This window comes from Gigantopelta aegis, unplaced genomic scaffold, assembly GCF_016097555.1.
Source record: "Gigantopelta aegis isolate Gae_Host unplaced genomic scaffold, Gae_host_genome ctg3051_pilon_pilon:::debris, whole genome shotgun sequence".
Classification (NCBI taxonomy): domain Eukaryota; kingdom Metazoa; phylum Mollusca; class Gastropoda; order Neomphalida; family Peltospiridae; genus Gigantopelta; species Gigantopelta aegis.
The window spans coordinates 72,009-92,651 of NW_024533153.1; the positions used below are offsets into that span (position 1 = coordinate 72,009).

At 37.3% G+C, this 20,643-nt stretch overlaps 2 pseudogenes; one reads left to right on the forward strand and one right to left on the reverse strand.

Annotated features, from left to right (window-relative positions):
* LOC121391876 lies at positions 1-3,031 on the forward strand (annotated as a pseudogene).
* Positions 3,032-3,808: 777 nt separating this feature from the next.
* Positions 3,809-15,112, reverse strand: LOC121391877 (annotated as a pseudogene).
* Positions 15,113-20,643: the final 5,531 nt, after the last annotated feature.

Genomic DNA, 20,643 nt, shown 5'->3' on the forward strand with positions numbered 1-20,643 from the left:
ATGCCTGGTGCTGAAGAATTAAGACTACCACTGCCTCCTTCCTCTCCTGGTTTTGGGGATATGCAGAGAGAAATTGAGTTGGATCTGAAGATTTACCCATCAAATGAAGCAGGACTGGATCACGACATAACTCCTGACTTACTTTTAAATCATCATCATATTCTGCTGTAACATTAAGGGGTAGTATCATGTAATTAGTGGTTGGGCCAAATATTATCAATATTTGCAGTATCAAGAGTTTGTGAAGGGATTTCTTTTTCTTTTTTCTTTTTTTGTTGCTACAACAACGCAAATCGACTGCTTGCGTTGCGTATCTGACCAATACGATTAGCCAAAATCGGTGTAGTCTTAGTAATGGATGGTCCTTAAAGTTGGTGCTATAGAGGGGTACTTCAACACGACGTAGAGGAGAATTGAGATATTCAGCATCCACAGATAGTGAGAACAAAATAGAATTTCAATCCTGAAGGAGAAACAGATGATTAATAAATTAATCTTCATTAACTTTTATTTACCAGCTGCCATTACTGGTAAAATGGAAGATCGTTCATCTTCAAGGAGAAATGCATATGGTTCATATAAAGTTTCTGATATATTATAATAGTAATATGTACGATAAAGGTCAAGGTCACTTGCCTTATAATTGGTTAAATCTGATAACATTGTGTGTAAATAATTTTCTAAAGTTCGTTCATTTATAGCTTGCTCTTAGCATGTGCTCTTCTAAAAAAAATCAAATATAATAATGACTTTCATAATTATAGGGCCTACCTCGTCCAATATCACTATTAACAATCCCCCCTCAGTCTAACCAATCTATCTTGTTCTCATTAACAAGAATGGTCTAATTAATGGCCATAAAGCCACACCTACTACACTTGTATAAAATCACCATTTTTAGCCATGTACTATTACCTGTTAAAGTGCTCAACTTTACTACCAAAACTCCTGAATTCCTGTATATAATTAAAATTAATGACATTATTATGTTGCCACACCCATTACCTAGCTTGGTTTTAGTTTTCTTCATTCCGTGGCTAAGGACAGCCTCCCATTCTGCACATAATGTATTAACACGAAGATCTCCTTCTGTAGCTACTTTCTTGACGAGCACCAAAATGAGACTGACACTAAAGGGTGGAGCAGATTGAAGCGATGGAGTCATTATATCATGTTTACTTGTTTACAGAGTCAAGGAGTCTATCTTGTAAGTTTTGTTTAACAGAGTCTTTCTGAGCCTAAAAGTTAAAAATGTGCCACACCCATTTCATACCATGTAAGGACAGTCCATTACTAGCATACAAACTATCTCAGTTATTAACAGCTAACTTACTGCTTCCATTCATATTTTGCTGTTTTTTCATCATAGATACTACTATCGTTATTTATTTTTTACTAGTTTTAATATTACTTCCAATGGGTGTGACTAGCCTTTAAATTAGAGGACACCACCACATGGCAACTAAAAGTGAAGAGGAGTCAGTTGAGAACACTTTTGAAGGACTGGTAAGACATTAATGTCTAATAATGACTATATTTTCTCTAATAGGGTATTACTAAAGTGCTATGTGAAGCCTGTGGTAGCACTAGGATGGACCACACCCACTAAAATCCAGCAGGAGGCACTTCCTATAGCACTGCAAGGTTATCATACTAACACAGGGTCCTTAATTAGTGTGCCATTATTAGGTCGTGATATCATTGGGCCTTGCTGAGACTGGGTCTGGTAAGAGCTGGAGCATTTGCTCTCCAATATTACAGTCCCTATTGGAGACTCCAACCCGAATTTTGCGCGGTTTTTGCGCTGGTTTTGACACCAAACAGGTATAAAATTGATTTATCTTGTTAAGACATTAATTATAAAATAGGTGTGGTATTCTGTAGAGAGCTGGCATTTCAAATATCAGAACAATTTTGAAGCTTTTAGGTGGTACTATTGGTGTGAAATGTGGTATGATAACATAATGTATGTGGATTTATGATTACTAATTTATTTCTAATTTACAGCTGTAATTGTAGGAGGTATAGATATGATGACACAATCTCTAATGTTAGCTAAAAAACCTCATGTTGTCGTAGCAACACCTGGTCGACTGTAGACCACTTAGAGAATACCAGGGTTTTAATCTTCGTTCTTTACGGTATCTTGTGATGGATGAAGCTGATCGAATACTTAATATGGACTTTGAAGATGAAGTATGTATTGTAGTTAGTTAGTGCTAGTTATAAACTGACATTGTTAGGTTGATAAGATATTAAAGGTTGTCCCAAGAGAGCGTAACACCTTATCTTTATTCTGCTACTATGACACAAAAAAGGTGCAAAAAATTACAACGAGCATCATTACGTAAATCCTGTCAAAATTGAAGTCTCCAACCAAAGTGAGTCCAGGTGTGGTATGGGTGTGGTCATCAATGTATATTGCAGGTATCAAACTGTAGACAAACTTCAACAAAGCTATATCTTCATTCCCATAAATATAAAAGTAAGTTTTACATTATGTGAATGTAATATAACTTAATTATAATAGGACTGTTATTTGGTTAGTATTCTTAATGAATTGGCTGGTAATTCATTCATGTTTTTTTTGTAGCACATGTGCTAATACACAAAGGTATTTTAATACAACTAGTAATATTGTTAACATTTCTATTTTTAGGACAGCATTTCAATGTTGCGTTAATCTTGGTTCTAATGCTATACCACTTCATGGAAAAATGACTCAGGTATATTCCCTTCAATTACATGTGAATTAGTTTTTATTGACCACACCTTTTAATTAGATGAAACGTCTTGGGGCAGTTGAACAAGTTTAAAAGCAAATCTCAATCTATTCATGTTGCTACTGATGTTGCTAGTCGTGGTCTTGATATCCCTCATGGTAGATATTGTGATTACTTTGATATACCAACACATTCTAAGGTTATGAGATGGGTGTGGTTACAATGTATTAGTAGGTGTGGTCTCTTAGGATTATATTCACAGAGTTGGTCGAACTGCTCGTGCTGGTCGTTCTGGGCTTGCCACATAGTTTTGTATCACAGTATGAGAAACATTTCACATAATGTAATGCCTTTGACCTCAGCTAGGTATGATGTAGAATTGATATCAGAGGAATTGAACATTTGAGTTGGTAAGAAATTACCATTATATCCAACAGTGTAAGAGGAAGTTCTTAGCTTTTAATGGAGAGTAGTATTGTGCTCTCGCTCAACGTTATGCTAGACTGGTGAGGTTAACCCTATAATTATTTTAGTCAAAAAATTATCTAATAACTAATTGTTAGGAGGTACAATCAAACACTGAAAGTAAGGGTCATAAAAAAGCTTGCATTGAAGATGACAGTGAAGAGGTGGAGTTTGCACCACCAACAAAAAAGAGACGTAAAAAATGTAATATATTATGAATCACCAAAATTTATTATCCAAATTTGTCATATATAATTAGTTTTTTGACCAAGTTTTTAAACCACTTAGTAATTTTGTCCAGAGTTATTTTGTGATTGTTGTTGTTGTTGTTTGTCGTCGTCTTGGTAACTGTTTGTTCTATTATACACACCAAATGTTGTTATTGTTTATAATATATTGTGTGTACCTGTAGTCAATGAAGGCTCTTCAAGTACAACACAGTTAGTAGGTGAAGATGGAGACTTGTGTGATCCCTTGGGATAACATTTATAGCCATACCCACTCCCTAATTTAACTAACCTTGCCTCTGACTAGCATTATATTTCAGCTTGTAATGCAGTACTTTGGTAGTTGGTCATGCCGACAGCAGGAAAAAACATAGGAAATGCACCGCGCCATCACTATTTGCGACCTTCATCAGGACTGAAGTGAATCGCGTGCAGCTGGAACGCAATCCAGCCTAGGCCGCAAAAGTTGGACGGCATCCACTTTTTAATACTTTCTTTTGGTGGTGCAGTATTGGATAATCTGAAAATAATAGTTACCACGCCCACTTGTATCACTTACAGAGGTGAAACTTTAAACCTGGATGTGCCAAATGTCTCCGCACAAACTGAACAAGCGATTTCACTAAAATACAATTAATTAAAATTAATATCATTTGAAGACCTTACATGATTCTCCACTATTAAAACAACCTTGTAATACCCAACGATTAGGAAAGATGACACGTATAACAGTTTGATGATATATAGACCACTTTCCTTTATCTCCTGTCTCTTTCATTGCCGTAGTAACCAAGGGAGCATCAGATAACATCTTGCTAAATATACAATTTATATAATTCTCTATTTCATCCATCCATCCATTTAATCTACCCATCCATCCATTTGTCATCCAATCATACATCTATTCATACACTTGTCTCTTTAAGTCTTGTTGCATCATTAGAGGCATCACTGATTGTTACTTTAAAGAAATTATCATCTACATCCTCTAATATTATGGAAAATATAATGCATTATTATGTGGGTGTGGGTTATCATACCAGTAGGTGTAGTGGCAACAGCATCAAGATGATAAATAATAGGGTCACGTTTCACAAGGCTCCTAGTTATGAAAGTTATTAATCAATTAAACAATACAACATACCTCATATATTTTCTGAACTGATGATTGTCTAGTGGCGGTAACAGGTTGTATATATTGTCTTAAAGCTACACAATAGATGACATAATCTTATATATTACAGTAGTTACCTTCTTTAAATCTCTCTCCAGATCCATAGGTTCTGACATTTTTTCAGATTGTGACCTCTGGTATTAATTCTGAGTTCATGTACTGTCTCTGATTCATTATTGGGAAATATAGAAAAGGGAAGAACTGGAAACATTGGAGTTGATATATTGTCATTGTTTGATGTACTAGAACATTTCTAATGTCTCACTACTTGGTAACTCCTTCTGAATCACTTCTACCACTTGTTCTGAGAGTTTATGTACTGAACTGTTATGTTTGCTCTCTAGGATGTTCCTCTGTAGGATGTTCCCCTGTAGGATGTACCTCTGTAGGATGCTTCTCTATAGGATGTACCTCTGGTAGGAATTCCTCCATAGGATGTATCTCTGTAGGATGCTTCTCTATAGAATGTACTCTGTAGGACATTCCTCCATAGGATATTCCCTTGAGGATGGCAGAGAAACTAATCTGATGGCCACTCGTCCCTGTGAGAGGCCTAAATCTTTTAATGATGTAGTTTTAAGACTATATTCTCCTATTGTATTGTTGTCTCATATAAAAATGGCTGGATTTGGTATTGTTATTAATTGAAGGTGTTCCAGGATTGACCAGAGAGATGTGGTCAGGAAATACATCTTGTATGCGTTGTCCATCTCAGTCTGGACCACTAACTGCACATCTTTCTGGTCCTGTAATATCATGACATCTTATGACATCACATGATGTAATGTATCATCACCTGATGATCTTGGACGATCTGTTACAGCAAGTTCTATTTTTTTGCATTATTTGTGAGACCAGAAAACCGGAAAGGACACGAGAGATCTAAAATACTTTAGCACCTTCCCGTCTAATAAACCATGATAATAACTTAAAACTCTATAATAACATAGCAGCTTACTTCAGTACATACTGATCAGGATCAAGCTGTTGTTTAGCACAAGCCTGCTCTAATACCTTTAAAAATAAAATAAAAATATTATTATAACAATAATTACAGGATATTACTTGCAATAGAGGAGAATTGGGTCCTGGTTTTGACTGTTACTCTCCTACCATTGGGACACAGTACAATCACAGATGACATGCTGCTGCGCATTAATTAGATTGAAGTTCCAATCATGCCCACCTTAGTTACTAGTTATTCAAACATTATGGAGCTAACAGAAAAAAAAGGTATTCAAAATTAATAATTAAATATAATAATTATTTAAAATCGATATTTCTCTCTTAGTATTAACTTTAGCTAATACTATTTTAATTAATGCGGTTTTGAAACAAGAACTCAGTACAATCAAACAATGTAACTCTACTCTATTCTCTACTCTTTATAACAAGCTAACAAATGTACCAACTGGTACTCTCAATAAAGTACTAGAGAAAGTGTTCGATGTCAAACTATTATAATGCTTTATCAAAACTCCTCCCACCTGAGATATCACTTAGTCATATCAAAGGACGTGATATTGCAAAGGTATGTACATTTTAAATAAACCACACCCATTACCGCACTCTAGGGTGACCTTCTTGCTATGAAAAATCTATTGGAAATATTTGGTGTATTATTCAATTAGATATTGTGGACAGTACTACTGATGACTCTAATATGTTATCGGAGGAGGTATATCCACATCCCCCCCCCCCCCCCCCCCCCCCCCCCCCCCCCCCCCCACCCCCCCCCCCCCCCCCCCCCCCCCCCCCCCCCCCCCCCCCCCCCCCCCCCCCCCCCCCCCCCCCCCCCCCCCCCCCCCCCCCCCCCCCCCCCCCCCCCCCCCCCCCCCCCCCCCCCCCCCCCCCCCCCCCCCCCCCCCCCACCCCCCCCCCCCCCCCCCCCACCCCCCCCCGACCCCCCCCCCCCCCCCCCCCCCCCCCCCCCCACACCCCTTTCCCCCCCCCCCCCCCCCCCCCCCCCCCCCCCCCCCCCCCCCCCCCCCCCCCCCCCCCCCCCCCCCCCCCCCCCCCCCACCCCCCCCCCCCCCCAACCCCCCCCCCCCCCCCCCCCCCCCCCCCCCCCCCCCCCCCCCCCCCCCCCCCCCCCCCTGAATATTATATTACATACCATATAAGGTATTAAAGTAGTAAATGAGGTTTTACAAGAAGAACTCACCATACGACCTCCTATTATAATACCTTCAATCAATCAAAGCCTTGTACTCCATTAACTCCGCCTACTCATGATTGCATTAGCTCCCCCTTCATCAAAGTACTCCACATCAATGTACAATCTATTTGATATATTCTCAATACAAGCTCCACCCACTAATTAAGGTCCTAAATCTCGTTTGCCTGAAGATAAACTTGTGAAGGAAGATGCTATTTCTAAAGTAAGTGGAATGTCACATACCCGATCACATGACTATCACATGATCTTTTAGGAATTGGACATACCCTGCACTAGTATTAGTTCACTATCTTCTTCATTTACCAGTCACTCAATATGTGTACACATCCTCTCTCTGATTCCTCTACTGATTCTCTTATACCTCAACCTGATAATATAACATTAACTGAGAAATCAGAAAGAACGAAAAATGATGATCATCCCAGCTGTGACCATTATCTTAATCAACATTCTAACCAGCTGCCATGATCAATATTCTACTGAAGAATCTGTTTAGACATGATCAATGTCTAGATTTTGATAAAGACATGGACTAAAATCCTCTGATATTCCCTCACAATCCCAATGAGATTCTTAAGACTTGTATCATAGTTATCTCAACAGTGTGGTTAGACATAACAGAAGAAGAAGCCTTCATCAAAACACAAGGGAAGGTAATCATAACAATAACTGATATAATTATTGCTTGTTATATCACAAAGCATGCTCCTATTATGGGCATCACACATCAAAGGATGTGTGGTTAAACCTGAACCAACAGGTAATTTGTATTATATAATAACTTATATTGTTATATAATGTATAACCAGGTCCTTTTAATATCAGCAGTACAGGAGGCATTTCCAGGTTTCATAGTAGTCCTGCAACAGAGAGATGTCTGTGGCAACAACAAGCACGTCAGTTAAAGTCTCAGACAATGTCTTTCCACACCACAAACTAATCCTACTCAAAAAAAAGTATTTATTGACATTAATACCCACACACATAAGATGACGTAATAATCCACAGATTGAGGAGATGCATCAAAGACAAAAAAATCTCTTTTAACTTTACTAAATAAGGAATTGCACCACACTCAAAAAATGGTATGTAATTCAATATCAAAGGATCTAATATTACAATACTTTCACTATGATGTCATTGATACTATAGCACCTTATAGTAGTGTGCTATAGCATTAATGACATCATATATAATATATATATATATATTAATTTACTTCACATGTCTCTGATACTATAGCATGCTATAGCTGAACAGCGTCAACATGAGAGGTTACTTCGAGTCAGTCTTCAAAATCATCGCCAGGCGACAGCTAGAGCACGTCGGTATTTTAAAGATTATGAAATTACTATTAGAAATAAGTTACAAAAAAGAGAACAGAGAGGAACAAGTATGTCATTATAACAATGTTGTGTTATGTCATAATGATGTAATAGGTTTATAAACTTGCCTTTGAAGAATGTCTAAGAATACATAAAACAGAAAAACATTAGAGAAATGAAACAATATGCCAAAAGAAAACAGGAGGGGAGTTGTTGCTAAGCAACATCAAGATCATCTACAATCTTTGGAAACATTGTAAGTGTGTTCATACAAATACGCACGCACGCAACATAATGGCTTGAGTTTGTTTACTATGATTTCTTATTTTTGTATTTATGTTTTAGCTATCATGATAGATTAGCAATGATTGCTGAGGCAATTGAAAAAGAACAAAAAGAAGCACTAATACGAGAAAGGGCTCAACAACAGTACACAGTGCAAAGCTTAACTTTGATGTGGTATACCTTTCATATTAACAACACATCTGTTTATTAGGCTATGAGAGTAAATCTGAGAGAGAATTAAGACAACACATGGAGTCTGAAATCACTAGATTATGGTCTGTTTGGATGACTGGGAGAAAGACAATATTCATTACAGAGAATTGGACAAAGAGTTATTGAAAGAGAAATTAACAAGAAAGATCTAAAGATATTAATAAAACATAGATCTTGTCAACCTCTACACTACCTTTACAATCAAAGCTATGTTATAAGTTGATAACATATCAGTTAGTACAACCATTTAGGTGTACAATATGTTTGGTACACCAGATCAAAGGTCTGTACCCTTTGTGTTTGATAATCCTCTGCCAACCTTATTGGCCTGTAATGACCTGTTTCTGTGGCTGCCAATCCTTCTCATATTACAGTGTTTGAAACCATATGTGGTGGAAAGACAGATTGAGAAGGGGATTGTCTACCAACTGTTTCTTTTGAAGACATATTACATTTTGGTGCACTGTACATTCCAATCATAAGTAGAAGCAAACTAACAAGAGGAAAATGAATTACACAATATTTCGATAGATAATCCTGTAGAAATGATTGCATTAACATAAATATAAAGAAAAAGAGGAGAGAGAAAGAGAGAGAGATAGAAATAAAAAGAGAGAAACAATAAGATAGAATAATTAGAAGTCAATTTTACAAAAAAGAATGGTTACGAAGTCGTTCATTTTCAACATGGCTACAATCTTTCCTTCATATAGTGGTAATGTTGACTATCTTTCTGATATCTCTTCCAATATCGTACTCATGCCTAGCTCTTCCCAGAAACTTTTAAAGAAGAATCTAAACACAAAATTTAACTACTAAAACATCAGATGTAATTTTGTATTACCTGTAATGAGCCCTCTTCTGGCAAATACTTTCTCTTTAAATTCACCAAAGTAAGTTGATTTGATTGTCTCTCTTTGCTAGAGTACTATTAAAACATCCATTGTGTATGCTACAGAGAGAGAGTCAGTTGAGAAGGAACAGCTGGTGACATAGCTCTCAATGGTGGTTGTTGAGGAGGAGGTGGAAAAAAAACGAGATGGGGGTGGACGTCTGGGATTACTTGTACATAAGACGCATACCAGGGGATATCTATATGAAATAATTGAAATAAATGACATAATTAATTATGGTATTTTGTTTATTTGACAACAATTACCGGGATGTCTGGTACTACCCTCGTTAGAGTCACCATACACATGATGAGTTCTACGAGGTATAAAAAACTCTGAAATTAGATGAATGAGAGGTTGCTGTAAAAACAAGAAGAGCTATAATCAGATGAGTAAGCCCCTGGATAATTATTAAAATGACGACGGCTATGCATTGTTGGATTTATTCTTCTGAATGTACAGAGTTATTCATTACACATGGTAGCAGCCAAACTGGGCCTTGGCATCACGTTCTGATAACTGATATTGAAGTGATGTTGACTTTGAAGATAAGCTTGCACACGTTGTGGAGCACTTCTGCTGCTGGGGTATGTGCTGAGGACCACTCCCACTACTGGGAAGAAGCTCTCACCCACGCCACTGTCACTAATATAGCTGGAAGCAGCACTCGATATGTTTGAGGTACGCTTTTGACGAACTAATAGATATTGCGTGTATTACTGTAAAACATTATGTGAGTAGATATGTTACTAACTTGTCTTGTTATATCTAAGTCCTTGACTGCCTCCTGTATCTCTCTAGCTGCAATGCTAATAATATATGAGCTAGACTCTCTCTTAGTAGGCGGAGCTTCCTCATCAAAACGAGCATATTTTTGATTGCTTCTGGTGCATCATACCATTCCATTGACTAAATATGATATAAAGTCAGTATATAATTTAATATATATAGAGAGAGGATGCTAATTTACCATATGTCTTCATAAGACTTTCCAGCTTCTCTTGCGATATTTCGTGCTCGTTGTTTCAGATTGGCACGGGTCTTTTTTTAACAGCTACTAATCTCTCGTACAAAATATCATAGAATTGATTTTGAGTGAGTATCTTGGTTTCGGCTTATATGTGTCGTCATGTCGTCATACAGTAGAGTGTGTGCCTATTGAAGAGTAAGAGGTGTAACAAGAGTGTTGTTATAACAATAGAGACAGATACTCCTTACACGAGATGAGTGTTCTGTGTCAGAATGAGCATTCCTCGGTGTAAATGCCAAGTCTTGTATGCGGGGGGCATGCATAGTTACTTGAGTATGTGTGGAACAACTTCCCTAAAAAGTGCGGGAGGAGGTGAGATGAGAGTCAGTGAGGGTGATAACAATCATTCATATAAAAACTAGATCAAAGGCTTGCTAGACAAACCAAATGTCAGTTAAAACATACATGCATGATCATACATGCACACACACACACACACACACACACACACACACACACCACACACACACACACACACACACACACACACACACACACACACAGAGGACACACAACAACGTAACATTAATAACGCACTCTGATGTGAAACTGGTTACAGACGTTGAGTCATCACTCGAATGAAGTGATCCACCATTACGATACCTTGACGGTTGAAATCCCATCTCTGATATCACAGATCCTAAAACATTTGCTCTATTAAACTGAGGACACTCTGGAAATGCATCTGAACATAAAAACTGCCGAAGCTCATTAGCTTCATTTGTGGTAGATTTCTTGTTGAGCTGTTGGAACAAAGTCAAATCAGGTTCATCACGTAACTGACATTTTTGCATCATTACTTGTATTGTGTGTCTCGTACTGTCCAGTACAGATACATGGAGTGGTGCTGAGCTCTTGAGAAACTTAACATAAATTGCTTTAGCCATTTCTAACAATTTATCTTTTCGGGGCTGGTGGCTGTTTCGATAGTACTCGCAACTCAACCAAAACTGAAGATTACGAGAGATACATTGGTCTTGAGAAATCTTCGAAATAAAGTGAACGATATCTCATCATCTAGTATTTGTTTGAGAGAGACAGAAGACGGCACTTGGCTAAGTTCGGGGAAAACAGTCTATAGAGGTTGTGTGTGTAAGATGGTGCTTGTTCTTCTTCTTCTGTCCCTCATAGCCAGAGACAACACTCAGTTATCTCGTCGACTCGTTCGTGTCTGTCTCCACCAATACGTGAGTGCTTCCTCCAGAGACTAATTCATGATCAACAGCCATAATAGCTTCTCTCGATCTGTTGTTTTAGTTTAAACTAGCAAAAATGTCTTCTTTAAAATGTGTAGATATTAGCACAATCACTTAACTTACAATTCGCGATCTACTGCTACGTTAGCAATCAATCCAATGAGCTGTCGCGGGGCCATACATATGAACAAAGGTATAGTAGATAGACGCCCGGAGGTATGCTTGTGGTTTAGGGCGGCAGTTTTCAAAGGAATGAGAGTACAAACACAAGTACTTTTGACATGCCGAGGCCAAAGCGCCGCCGCTACCAATCAAATTCTACCTCGCGACCACTTACCAATGAAAAACATATACATGATGTCCCCCCCCATCTATGAATATACGGAGTATGGTTACGCGCGCGCTCTCATGGCAACAACTTTGTATAACACAAAACTGGTTTCTTTGAAAGTTACAAAAGAACCTGCAAAAAATAATGAATGTCATAATTACAATATTGTTCAAAAGGAACCCAAATTATGAATAATGTAATTTGTTGGTTGTTGTAATAACAAAAAATTTTATAACAAACACAATTAACAATGAGGGTTTTCAAAAACTTTTCCAACTTGAGAGATTGCTCTCGTACTTTTAGCAGACCAGTACTCACTACTTTCCTGAAGTTGTACAGACAACTACAAACAACAAATAAAATTAAAAATGAAAGAAGGAGACATTAATAATACCTCTCCAGCTCGTCGTATCCAATAAGCCTTATCTAAATCATCTGATGACTCTGCTGGACTAGAGTATAACCTGATGGATATAGTCCATGCGTACTGGAACTTCCCTAAAATAAAACATCATACATTGTCAAGAAAGGTTACAACATACATTCCTTCTCTAGTGTTTGTTGATATTGTAACTCTAGTTTGCGAAGTGAGGAGGCGAGCGAGTTTGCTCTTGAGAGTTGCCATACTGGTTTGAGCTCTTGTCTTGTAATTGTTAAGTAATGTTTCATTTCACTTTTTTAATAGTTGTTGTTTACATTTCAAAGAATTTATTTCTTTTTCTTGTTCCTAGCAAAAAAAGTATCCATAGAAATTCTTGTTTACTCTAAACACATACTTGATATTTCTTTACAGAGCTTCACTTGAAGATCGATGGCTCTCAGCCCACTCTGATATTTGTTCAGCCATTTGATCATACTCACTTTGGAGAGATGTATAACGTTTGTGTTGGTTTCTCGTATGATTTTGTGAACGAGAGAGTAATAATTTCAATTGTGAATGATTACGTATTAATGTGTTGTAATGTTCTTTCGAGTGCACCTGCATGTTGTTGAAACAATGAATAGAGTGTGGGTGTGTTATCTTAAACTAAGCCTTAGCTTCTGTAATAGTTTCCTCTTTTCCTCCTCAGTAGTAGTGGAGTGAGTCCTCAGTCTGTTGCAGTCTTTGATGTGAGTCAGTTAGTTGTGTCTCTAACAAGGTCACTTTCCTCATTTAATACTCTCATCCTTTTCCTGTTGTGTATCTCTTTCATTGTTATGTATGCTCTCCTGAAATACAACATGATTATTGTTCAAGTACAGAGGTTACAATTACTTGGAAGCTTTTTTAATTCACTTTGAGCATGATTCAACTCTTGAAGTGTGTTCTGATATTGTGAGTCTAGTTGAGTAGCACGTTGCTTGCATATATCCAATTCTTTGTGGCACTCTTCAAGCTACATAGAGACAGAAGATTAGCTTGTATTAACACACATCTATACCGTTGAGAAATAAGGGAATCTTTTTTCAATTAACAGAATTTGATGATCTAACTTAAGTTGTTCAAGTTCAACACATTTGTTCATACTGTAGTTAATAAAGATAATATGATAAATAGGGTAGTATACTATACATACTAATGTCTTCAATGTACTAGTTGTTTCTCAAGAGTTATAATTTTGTTAGAATAACTATTCTCAAGTTTCTTCACCACCTCTAGCAACTTTGAGCTAAACAATGTAATTTGAAGATCAGTGAAATTTCTAGAAAGATGTTTATTATGGTAGAGTTTATTGAAAACTAAATGACACCATTTTATTGTGCCAACAACTACCCAATTATATTGAATACAACAGTCTTTTCATGTGGTAAGATAGGGTTCATATCATCAATAAGTATATTATTAGTTAATCAACATCTTCTCACTCCTCATCCTCCAAGACGAGTAGTATGAGTAATGCTGTGTTATTGCTCTTGTAAAGTTGACACTTTTGTAGTCTTTCATCAGCTATACTCTGAGTCCGTCTTGTTTTACACTGGCATGTGACAATTGAGATTTTAACTCAACTCTATTAACTTGAGACTCTCTCCCAACTCTTCACGCATTGTCTGATATTTATACTGTCTTCATCCAACTAGGAAAAAGGAGGATTATACAAGACATTTATAGTTGACTCAATCACCTGTTCATGGTAGACTAGATAGAACAGTATCGCTGTGTGATTTATCTGCTAGTAATCGAGTGTTTTCAAATTCTAAATCAGAGACTTGTACTACGAAGATCTTTGACTTCTTCTTCTCTCTCTTGTACTCCCCGCTAACCTAGCTCTCTCACACGAGTCTCTAATTGAACAGGAACCGATCGTTCAGCATCTAACTGTGCCTGGAGAGAGCTGACATAGTGTCTTCATTTGTTTTGTTGCCTCAAGAGAGAGTTCTTTCATCAGAGCACTCTCAAGACTTCGACACACTCTTCTGAATCTCTTCTGTAAACTTGACCAGCTGTTGTTCTATATCAGCTTTCCTCTTGTTCACTATCAACCAATTGTGTCTTGAATTGTGGCTAGTTTGTTGTTGGCCTTCAGCAACCTATCAAGGACAGGAAATTCTAAATAATCTATTTATCATCATCATCATTTTTATATTATTATTAATTTATTTTATTATTGTTACTCCTTCTGTTTTTTCTAAGGTATCACATACTGCTGATGAAGAAAGACAATATTTGATTCCAACTCTTTTACAAGTTTTTGTCGCCTTTCAACCTAAAAAAGGTTAATGTCAACTTATTATAGAGGGTAACTTGATACCTCTTGCAAGCAAAGCAACAGTGTGTTTTCTAACAGCTGGGATGTCTGATCTTGTAAATTTTGTAACAGTTGATCTCTCTCTGAGTTTAATTTAGCTTGCAGACTAGTGGGTTGGGTCATTGTCTGAAGAAGAGAAAATCAATAGAGTTGAGTTTTAATATCAAAGGCCACACCCTCTTATCCATGAATGCTATTAGCTATCAACTTACAAGATCTGTAGAACCAAGTTGATGACACACAGTCGAGTAGAACAGCTTTCTGATACTCCAGATCGGCATTCAATCGACTTTGATTATCTGCTTCAAGCAAGGCTTCCATTTCTTCAACGTTCTTTCTGGCCATTACTAATTCTTCTTCAAGCACTTGCTAAACGATTTTCTCTCTCTTCTTTGAGAGCTTCTTCCTCCTTCAAACAATAGTTATTTGATGATAAAGACTCCACAATTCTTCTTGTTTTTTTCTAATTGTGCAATCGTTCATTAGCGATCACATACTAAAATAAACACATCAAACAATAGAGTCATCAGGTAGTACTATAAATAACAAACTTAAGCTTGAAGAGCTTAATTTTCCAACTTATGATACAACAGCTTTTTGTAATTTCCGCGTTCGCCCCAGGTGCATTTCTTTTCATCTATTAATGCAAAAAAACATCATTGTACATACACCTCTATAGTAATAACACTACCTGATCAAACGTAGTATGGATAATCATCTCGGAGTTTTAGACAGATCAAGCACGAAGGATATCAAGGAGAGACTTGCTACGAGTGAGTGATCTCCCCTCGACTATCACCAGCTATTTCTAATGCTTGCAATAATGCCATCCTAGTTCTAGAACTACGTGGCCTCGCGTTGATCAAGTTCACTAGCTAATTCAACTCTCGTCCAGTTAATGTAAGCAATAGCAGCTTCGTGGGTTTTCCTAGCTCCATACAATCTCCTCCCATTGTTCTTTAAATAACACCACATCTCTCTCTAATCCTTGGACAGCTTGTTCATTCTCCTGTTATAATTAACAGGTACTAAATACAACACTATTTGTTTTTATTCTATACAACTTACATTATTAACGTCATTAGCACTAACCTCTCCATTGGGTGAGATGTTTATGAAGAGATGTAACTAGAGGTGACCAGTATAATTAACTGACACTCATTATTAAACATACTTGAGCCTCTGGTAGTGTTGATTGCTGTTAACAATCTCTTCAATCAGCTTCTTTGCCAGCAGAGGTAGCTTGAAGCCTGTGAGTCTCATGTTGAGCTGATCTCAATGCTCCTTGCAAATAAATTGACTTGTCCTTCACTTCTTGACATTGTTGTTTAAAGTTTGTCTTTGATTGAAGTAAACTATCACTCTCATCTGACAGTGATTGAAGTCGTACATCTTGTAATGCTAATTTGTGTCTTTTATACAGCATGATGTGCTTTTAATCCTCTGTAGTAAACTCCTTTACAGGTTCATTCTAAAACAATAAATTAGTGATTACTATAATTATATAGTGAGAATTACTATGATGTGTGTATTTAATAATAGTAATTTGTTATTTTAATGTACTGGTGAAAGTGATGTTTATTTGCTGATGTAGAGTCATCTCGACTTCACTCACCAGGGCAGTATCTCGAGCTAATTCCAATTCTCTCACTCTTCTTCTCTCTTATTCAATGTTTTGCTCGAGTTTATTTGTGATCTTTGTCAGTTGATCCAACTTCAGCTAAAACATGCTTCATTTTGTCCTCTTGTTTTATAACTAGAGTAAAACAGATAGTTTTCAACCAGTATAGTAAAACCAGTTTGACAGTTATAAGGTCAAATAGTCCTCATTATAGTAGTAACAACTTTACAGCACAAAACCATTGATAATTCTCATTGCATTTTGGGCTTCAGTAAGAGCTGATTGAGTAGGAGATGAGGAATGCTCAGCTTTCTGTAATTGGTGCTCTAGATCTGTATTCGTGTGTCTCTAGGTAGCAATATTGACAGTACCGTTCTAATAACTATATTATTTAATAACTTTAATAACCACTAATATATAAATTATTACCTGAGTTAAAATGCTATCACATTCAAAATCTTCATTCCATTTTTTTTAGAATAAGGAGATGAGACACATGGTTCCTTGTTCTTCTCCTCCACTAGTTGCAGCTCCTTAATTAGAAAAAACATTACTAGCAATTAGAATATTATTATGATAACCTCTATCTTCAAGAGTGGTAAGAAATGTTGCCATGGTAACCAGTTGACTGCTCCTCACAGATTGTACTGGTATGTTGCCAAGAGAGGTCATTTTAATTGAAGTGCTGTTGAGCAAATCCCCTATCAACCAATATTCCTTTGGTTAGTGTAGAATGAGTTTGTATGACGATCTTGTCAGTACTTGAAAGAACTGCGAGTTAGATTATCTTTATCACTATGAGCAGGACTATGAGTTAGATGATCTCTGTCAGTACTAACGGACTATGAGTTAGAGATCTTGGTCAGTACGATAAGAACCATGAGTAGCCGAGTCGTTATCACTATGAACAGGACTATGATTTAGATGATCTCTCAGTACTAAACAGGACTGTGAGTTAGACGATCTCTGTCAGTACTAACAGACTGCTGAGTTAGACGATCCTCTGTCAGGTACTAACAGGACTATGAGTTAGATGACTTGTCAGTACTAACAGGGACTGTGAGTAGACGATATTTGTCAGTACAACCAGGACTGTGAGTTAGACGATCTATGCTCGTCAGTATTGATAAGACCATGAGTTAGCCGATCTTTATCACTATGAGCAGGACTATGAGTTAGACTGATCTCTGTCAGTACTAACAGGACTGTGAGTTAGACGATCCTTTCAGTAATAACAGGACTGTGAGTTATCTTGTGTTTGGACTAAAGACTGTGAGTTAGCGATCTCTGTCAGTTAACTAACAGGACTGTGAGTTAGACGATCTCTGTCAGTCCAGTACTAACAGGTAACTCTTGAGTTAGACATCTTGTCAGTACGAACAGAATGTGAGTTAGACGATCTCTGTCAGTACTACAGGCAACTGTGAGTTAGGGGATCTCTGTCATACTAACAGGACGGTGAGTTAGACGACTCTCTGTCAGTACTAACCGACTGTGAGTTAGACGGATCTCTGTCAGTAATCTAACAGGACAGTGAGTTAGACGATCTCTGTCAGTACTAATAGGACGTGTGAGTTATAGTGACTTGGTTTGTTGAAAAACAGTGAGGGGGTTTTATAACATTATCTCTTGATTGGTTTTCATTTTCTTTATTTTCAGTATTATCACTTGGTATGACATTGCTATTATTGATTAATTTTGGCTGAGGCTCACTAGAGTGTAGTCTTCTCCAGAAGAGTGACACATTCGTTTAATCTGTTAGTAAATTAACAGGAATTGAAGTAGTCATGAGTGGGCGTAAGTGGTGAGCATTGTCTTGTAAATTAAGTCATGTATGACCAAAACTGGTCTCACCAGTGGATTCAGTTGTGCTGGACATATGATCATACATCTTGAACTACCACCTTGGTGTTTTCGTCTGGCTTCATTGGTTTATTTTCCTGACCCTATTCCCAGGGGCCGTTCATAAACTCCACCCGTATCACTAGTTCAAATACTTATACTTTCAGGAGGGGGCGTGGTTTAGTACAATATCTTGTAAAGGAAGAGGGGTATCTTGAGTTGAAAGCCTCAGTTCAGAGAGCTAATGTAGGATGTAGTTATCGGCTATGTGAGATATAACGACATATGTACCTTTATACACCACTTTTCAATGCCTTCAGTAATAGCTTGCAAAAACTGATGCTAGATCATCTTCAAGAGCTTCATCTGGTTGTGGCCTCATTGTACCTGGGACATTTGTTTTTCTGTAACTATCAATTTGTGACTCTAAGTTAGTGCAAAACGATCTTGGAACTCCCTATTACAAGCCACACATCATCTTAATTACTTTCTGTGTTATGGATAATGTACATTAGCACAACTCATGCAGTAGACACAGCTTATTTCAAGTGTTCCATGCGCTCACGAGCAGCACCTTTCAAGTTGGCCAAGAGTGTTAATAATTCATCATAACTAGCTTGTAAGTCATTAACATACTCCTCGTAACAAGACGTAGTTTTGGTCTACAAATATAATATTAATACATCACTAACTACCTTCATTTTTATACTTTAATTTGTTCAGTATCTTCTCCATCCAGTGAGTCACACACTCTCTTCAAAAAGAGACACTGTGGCTGTTGATTGACGCCCCACAGGGACCTCTCTCAATTCTAATATCATTTCATCTTCTTCTTCTTCTTCATCCCACTCCCCTCATCTCATCATCTGTAAAAAAATCAGTCCATTATAAGGGAGATAATTATAAAATTGCTTATATTGCGCAACGATCAGGGCCAACAGTAGCTCATAATCACCTTTCAAAGCTTACCGAGTTCTTTAGTACGGGCGAACCTTCAGCATTACTCATATTCGTACATACTACTGCTTGAGACAAATGATTGGATCCCACACTTCGCTACTTTAAATCTCGTATCTTTGCCAGAAAAAAGCTAAAGTTTTTTTTTAAAAAGTAACTGTCAACAATAGAGTCCGGCGACCACGAAATTACATGTAAAAACACATGCGGTTTGGGGGCGGGTTATGGGTGTGACTTAGTCTCAACAAATGGAAGGGTGATGCTATAAGAGGGGATTAATCTGGAAAACAGCATAATGTGGTGTATCTTTACTAGCGGGTCTAACCCCTAAACAGCTTTTCTCAGGTACTATCTTATACCAACTGATATTAAATAGCTCCATTATATAGTGTGGTGTGTTTAACTGGGGTGTCTGTTATTGGCATTTAGTGCTCTCTTTAACAGTATGGTCTTGACACTTACTTGATAGACAGTATATTATGCTACTGAAAACCATCTCATATGAAGGAATAAGGTATAAATAAGATCAAGTTATATAACATTATATGTTTCTTGGTTAAAATTAGCACGTTATCTATATGGAAGTATCGGAAACTTTGATTGAGATAGCGTAAGTCATGGAAACCTATCCCACTTATTATTGCACTTTTTCTAGTTCCATTGCTCGTATTGATAGGACTTGTGCTGCTTTTTTTTGTTAGTGTTGCTGATCTAGCTCCCATGGTTGTTCATGGCTAAACTAATGTTTCCAGCCAGTTCTCAGTTAAGACTAGTTTTGTCATTATTTGACTGTGGCCGATTTGTAAGTGCTTTCCATTAACTTTAATACGAAACTTAGGATTCTCTCAGTAAAATTAGTGCACTCTCCATGTGTTTTCTACATCTGGTTTAACATCAGCTCAGTAAATTCTATTAAGGTGACCCCTGTTATTAGCTTGTTGTATTAGTTAATGGGGTATGTTTTGAAAAGATAGCTGGTAAACATCACAGAACTCATAGTCATCTTTGGGCGATGGTCCTGAACATTCATTGTTCTACCCAATATAGCTCTAGCATTTTTGTCATTGTAAGTAAGTAATTGTAGTAGTATATTATATCGTGTCTGTGTAGAAAACTTATCAAATCACTAGAGAAAGTGTAGGAGGAAATTATAAGGATCTGTTTGAAGATGGCTTACTAACGTATGAAAGGATTGTTAAATATGCTGTTTAGATATTGCAAGAGTCTATGGATCGGAAGGCTTTATAAAGAGGTCATTATGACATCTGTTAGGTCTTTTGTTTGGTCATCTTCGTTTTTCAACTGGGGTGAAAGGAGAATACTATCTAACTTTGTGATGGAATATATGCTAAGTAAATCGATGTGGTAGCCACACCCCTTTAATAAACAGCTTATAAATAAGGATCAATGTCTTTATAGTCAGTTTTCCCCTTCAGGGTTCCCTTTGTCGAAATTT